General features: G+C 34.6%; 1 protein-coding gene across 1 annotated transcript in view; it reads left to right on the top strand.

The window, feature by feature from the left end:
* Positions 1–6,791, top strand: part of LOC123245883 (immunoglobulin lambda-1 light chain-like) — a 1,010,762-nt gene that overhangs the window by 194,701 nt on the left and 809,270 nt on the right. The gene's annotated exons all lie outside the window — the stretch shown is intronic.

Here is a 6,791-nt window from a genome sequence, read left to right as displayed (position 1 = left end):
TTTGGGGACAAAAACTGTTGCTGACCCTGGGAGGTCTCAGAGCTAGGGGAGTTGTATCCAGATTCCCTGGGATCCTGGAGAGTGGTGAAGGCTTACAGAAGAGGACATCAGACCTGCAGAGTAGCACCGAGTAGGGAGTGGTTTGTGATCTATTGGACAGAATTGCAAACTTTGTCTTCCTACCTGGATACCTTGGATCATCTGTTCTGGTGGAGTTGACTCCTGGCATCCTGAAACCATTCTTGGATTAGCCGTAAGATCCCAAGTAAAGCCATCCTCAGCTCCTTAGCTAAGCTGACCAAACCTGGCTCATACCAGGTTAGGAGGAACTTTCCCCTTGTGCCTCCAGTACTGCTTTCTTTTGGCCCTGTCTTACTTATATCTTAGAAGAGTATGGTTAAGTCCCTTTCCCTTGACCCTGTGGTTTGCCCGTAGTCTGTTAGTGTAGAAAAACCCTATTCCCTTCCTTTACCTTAGTTTGTCCCTGATTAAAATGTGTTATTAAACTCTTGCCTTTACTTATCAGCTTCCATAAGCTCTGTCTTGTTGATGCTGGGTGGCAGTTGGAGGCCAATAGCCATTTCTGTTACAGACATCCAAACAGTTGTTATAACCCAATCTCCCTACTTGTTGGGCCCCTTCCTGTCATTTCTGTGCCCCACACACCCACCTGGACCCACATTTATTGTTTAAGGCACCTTTCCCTGGTTTCTCCCTTAACAAATGACCTCCAGGAACTGATGTAGAGTGAAAAGAGCAGAACCAGGAGAATATTATCCATAGGGATGGATTCATTGTGGTAAAATTGAATGTAAGGGACTGCTCTATTAGCAACAAGGGAATGATCTAGAACAACTGTGAGGGACCTATGAGAAAGAATGCTATCCACATTCAGAGGAAGAACTGTGGGAGTAGAGACACAGAAGAAAAACCACTGCCTGATCACATGGATGGATGGAGATATAACTAAGGATTTTGACTAAAAATGAGCACCCCAGCACAAATATCAATATTATGGAAATAGGTCTTGATCAATGATACATGTAAAACTCAGTGGAATTGTGTGTTGGCTATGGGAGTGAATTGGTTGAGTGGAGGGATAGAACACAAATCCTATAACCATAGAAAAATGTTCTAAATTAATTAATTAAATGAGAAAATTTTAAATTAAAAATAAAATAAATTTATTTAGCTATTGCATTTTCTCTTCTGTTAGTCAAGGGAATTCATATGTTTATAAGTGTTCTTTGATTTCATTTTAATTTTTGATTTTGTTGGCATATAATTGGGAAAAAATAAATCCTAATAGTTGGCTTGATTTTATTTTCAATAATGATCAATTTATCCTTTTCATTTATGATGCTAGTGATTTTGTTTTCTTCCCTTTTAAGTCTTATTAATTAATATTTCACTCATTTTGTTAGTTTTCCCATAAAAATAATGCTTAAATTTACTTTTTAATTCAATGATTTTCTTGTATACAATTTTGTCAATTTCAAATTTAATTTTTAGGTTTCCCAATTTAGCATTTAGTGGGTGGTCTTTAATTTATTATGGTTTTAGTTTTTTAATTATAGAAAATGGAAAAGAATCCATCTGTTTCAAAATATTTATTGCAGCGTTACTTGTGGTGGCAAAGGTTTGGAAGTTGATGTGACACCCATCATTTGAGAAATGGCTAAACAAATTGTAATGGATTACTACTGCTCCATAAAAAGCAATGAGTAGACTAATTAAAAAAACCCGGACAAATGTGGGAAGAAATCTACAAAAAAGAATGAATAGAGAAGTGAGCTGAACCAGAAGAACATTATACACAGCTTCAAAATTAATGCTGGAAGAATTTATATATATAGAAATTCCTTTTCTGGAAGTACCATTAACTTATTATATATCTATATCTATATCTATATCTATATCTATATCTATATCTATACATATCTATATATATACCATTAACTTATTATATATGTATATATAATAAAGTACCATTAACATATATACAAAATTAATGCTAGAAGAATAACATATATATGTACATATACATATACATATACATATACATATACATATATATATGTTAAGAGTACTTCCAGAAAAGGAACTTAAATGTGAAACATGAAAGACGATTCATATGAACATGTTGATCTCCTGGATGATACCTTCTGTGATTCAGGAAGGAGCAGGAGGAGCAGGGATATATGTGGATGGGATTTTTTTATCTCTCCTGCACCTCCACATTTGCATGTTCACAGTTATTGTTTTATAAGTTCTGTAGCTCCTCCCTCTTCCTCTTGTTTGCTGTCCAGGTGGGCTGAATATCTAGGTCTCTTACTTTAGTTATCTTTAATAAACTTTTGAAATATAATACTTGGAATATTTAATATTGATTTTAAAATCCACATTTTGGCTAATGACAAGAGATAGAATTCTCAAATTCTACTAAGAGAGATTTTCAGTTAAGTTAGTAAGTTTTTCTTGGGGCCATGCCCTCCCATCATCTTTCACTGCTGCTGTTGCTTTTCTGTCTACCTGTTCACTCTGTCTCTGAGATGCTGCTGTTACTGCTTCTCCTACACAGCCTCCAGCCTTAAGCCTGTGACCAGAACTGCCAGCCAATTCCAAGCTGCTTTTCCACCCCAAAGTTGATGGATATTACCATATTATCAATTAGCAGCGATTATGTATATTGCATACCCCAACACACTGAGTTAGCTTTAATTCTTTCAAAATTTAATGACTATTTCAGCAATTCAAGACCTTGAAAAGACTTGTGTTTTATGTTTGTCTTATAAATCTATGTTGTCTGTATGTCATCTGTCTGTGATCTCTCTATGTTCTATGTTCTTTGATATGTCTGTATTGTCTATATGTTGTGTATATTTTATATTGTCTATATGTCTGTGCACACAAGGGGAGGGTTAAATTTTGGGAAAAATAAACCTCAGATGAAAGAGGTGACCCTCTCCATGCCTTCTTCAGTTTGATTCAGAGAAAGTGGAGGAGACAGAAAGAAACCATTGGGGAAATTAAAAAAAAACAACATTTTAATGCATTTTTGGTCTCCTAAAATCTAAGATAATTTAATTGGTTACACACAAAGGATAAATATGAAAAATTGACAGACATCCCTTCTCTCTTCTTCTTGATACCCATGAGGAGAACATGGTAGAAATGATAAAGACAAGAAAGGGATAATTTCACCCCATAATTAGAAAATTTCAACAGAAAACAAAGGCAAAAATATAAGTTCAGCATTTTTCTTACCCCTTTTCCTGGGGTGAGCCCCCTGAGGAAAGGAAGGAGAAAAGATCAGAACAAGAAAGGGAGATTTGATCCCACTATTGACTCACAATTTGATCTGATTTTCAATTAGATTTAATACTAAAAACTGACATATAACTAAAAAATTTGCTAATGATTTGAATAGGTAGTGATGGTACAGTGTAAATCCATTCATTGTGATAATTGACTACCAGTTAAAAATGGAATTTCAGTGAAATTTAAGAATGTAAAAGACTTATAGTAAAAGATTATTTATTAGGACTTGCAATGCACAATGAGTACAGATTTGAATGATTGTTAAACTAAATTTGAGAATTGACAAAATGCATTTAATAGCCAGCCTGGTGCAAAAAGTTTTTTTCTTATGATCAAAATTTTGGATAGTGTTAGATTCAAATTAATGTGCAATACTTCTAGTATTAATTTATAAAATTTATTATCTTACACAATAGAACCATGTGACTAAGGTTTTCTACCTGCTCAAAAATTCCTGCTCCACCAAAACCAGAACAGGAAGGAAAGAGAGAAAGATTGAACTACACCCAATTTATATCCTATATCAGTACATAATGACAGGAAGAGAGTAAGGTGCTAGGAATCATAGTTTTGCTAGGGATCATAGTTTTTTGGGTAATAGATTCTAATTATACAACCCCCAAGAGAGAATTCAGCCAAGATTGAAAAAACATTAGCTTCAGTGATTACCTGAGTGGATCCATGTGTTGGTCAACACCCTCCTCAGTGGGATTATGTAATTGTTATAGAGATTATACTATTGTCATAAAACTAAATATTAACATGTAAAATTATTACTTTAAAATCTCTAGTACTATATTAAGCAAAAGGTAAAAATATAATTGACATTAGGCTTTCAAAAATTGGAAATATAAAAATGATATATGCATTAAGAATTTGGAATATTACAAGTTGGAAATTCAAACAGGCTAACAGATAAAAATCATATGATTATCTCAATAGATGTTGAAAAAGCCTTTGACAAAATACAACACCCATTCCTATTGAAAACACTAGAAAGCATAGGAATGAAGGGCCTTTCCTAAAAATAATAAACAGCATATATCAAAAACCATCAACAAGCATCATATGCAATGGGGATAAATTAGAAGCTTTCCCAGTAAGATCGGGTGTGAAATAATGATACATATTATCACCTCTATTGTTTAACATTGTACTAGAAACACTAACAGTAGCAATTAGAGAAGAAAAAGAAATTGAAGGTATTAAAATACACAATGAGGAGACTAAGCTATCACTCTTTGCAGATGATATGATGGTATACTTAAAAAATCTTAGAGAATGAACTAAAAAGTTAGTAGAAATAATAAACAACTTTAGCAAAGTTGCAGGATACAAAATGAGCCCACATAAATCATCAGCATTTCTATATTTTTCCAACACATCACAGCAGCAAGAGTTAGAAAGAGAAACACCATTTAAAACCACCCTAGACAATATAAATTACTTAGGAATCTATCTACCAAGGAATTATATGAACACAACTACAAAACACTTTGCAAAGAAGTAAAACTAGCTCTAAAAAATTGGAAAAACACTGACTGCTCATGGGTGGGATGAGCTAACATAATAATAATGACAATTCTACCCAAATTAATTTAACTATGTATTGCCATACCTATCAAACTACCAAGAAACATTTTACTTAATTAGAAAAAAACTATAATAAAGTTCATTTGGAAGAACAAAAGATCAAGAATATCGTAAGTTCTAAAATTAATATTCAATTCCTCCTAAGTATGATATTTATAAGGATTTATTAATATAAAATTAGAAAGCTAGAGAAACACGGGGAAAGTGTCCCAACTCACCCTTCACCATGCCACCTAGAGTCCCAAGCAGAAACCTGTGACCATGCAAATTCCATTTAAATACAGCCTGCGAAAACCAACAACCAATAAGAAAAGCTAAAGGAATTATGGGTATGGTGAAAGGGAGTTTGGGTAATGTTGTTTCAGGGGGTACAGGTCTTTCAACTTTTACATTCTCCCCTTTGATCCTTTGGGAGATCAGTCTCCCCAATGGATCATGAAAAACAATTAAATTAAAATTTACAATAATTCGGAGATAAAAGGGAAATAAAAGGGAGAAAAAACAGAACTCATGTTTGTTGCATTTACAGAAGGCCATTTTAGGGGGCAGTCCCCTTTCTGGCATAAAAGTGTCCATTGAAAATAAATACATTCAAATTTGCCATGTCTTGTTCATTCTGGATCTTCTGGTGCAATGTGTTGTCTCTGCAGGCATCTTCATGGAGCCTTCTGGATTCTGGAAGGTAGTTCTCTGTTCTAAATTAGGGCCAAATTTAAGTCCAAATTCACAGCAATAATATAGTCTCCCATGAGAAGAATAACTTTACATTCCCTCCTGAGTTAAATACAGAGATACACATGGGAACCACACAGGAATACATGGTCAAGACATAAGGTATATGAATCAATTATCAAAAACATCAAAGAGTCCAAAGAAAAACAAAAAAGGAAAAAATAACCTCTGAGGGAAATACAGGATATTAAAAAATGTTAAGAAAGAAAAAATTCACAAATCACAACAGGTTCTTGTAGCAATCCATGTCCCCTAAGCTTTGGAACAACAATCACTCACTAACCCAATTTTTCAGCCTGGACTATAGTAAGTTGTCACATCATCAAAAGAAATAGAAAAAGGGACTAGATCTTGAGACAAATGGGAAATAGCATTTCAAAGTGCATTCCTTTTCTTCACTTTCAGAGATAATGGAGTCAGAACAATCAAGGTTGAGTACTTGATATAGAGTACGGTACAAGGAAATTCTATGTCTTAACATATGATAAGTATGTACATATTTTGGAGGCCATTGTAGTTATTCCAGGTGCTGTCCATACTCTTTTAACAGAGTCTACAATGCCTTTGGTGCCAAAACGACCATGTTTATGGATGGAGTGACAAATTTGGTTATATAAAGCTCTAGGGAGCAGGGGTTTGCATTCTAATGACACCCATACTCCATTTATCTATTTTGCTTTAAATTTCTGCTTCCATTTTCCCACTTCTTTGCCATTATAGGAAAGAGATAGATCCAAATTTTCAGTAATTGCTAGTGGCATAATTAACTTGGGTCTTTCTAAGGCTGCTAGTTTGGCTGTGGTGTCTGCTCCATTGTTTCCCCTGGAGAAAGGGTCAGTACCATCTGGGTGTGCAGAGCAATGAACAATAGCTATGGCTTCAGGGAGCTGGATGGCTGAAAGAAGTTCATTAATAAGGTTTGCATTGGCAATACATTTTCCAGCTCAAGTTAAAAATCCTCTTTGAAGCCATAATATGCCTATGGCATGACATATGCCAAATGCGTAACTATAAATCGTGACCCTTTTGTTCTGTGCAATGATATAGGCCTGTTTCAAAGCTGTGTGTTTTGCACCGTGTGTGTTTACATGTGAGGGTAAAGAATCTGACCACAGAGTATCCAATTCTGTAACTACCACAGCTCC

This window comes from Gracilinanus agilis, chromosome 1 (genome assembly GCF_016433145.1).
Source record: "Gracilinanus agilis isolate LMUSP501 chromosome 1, AgileGrace, whole genome shotgun sequence".
NCBI lineage: Eukaryota > Metazoa > Chordata > Mammalia > Didelphimorphia > Didelphidae > Gracilinanus > Gracilinanus agilis.
The sequence above is the reverse complement of the archived record's forward strand: the minus strand, read 5'-3'. Positions and strand labels throughout refer to the sequence as shown.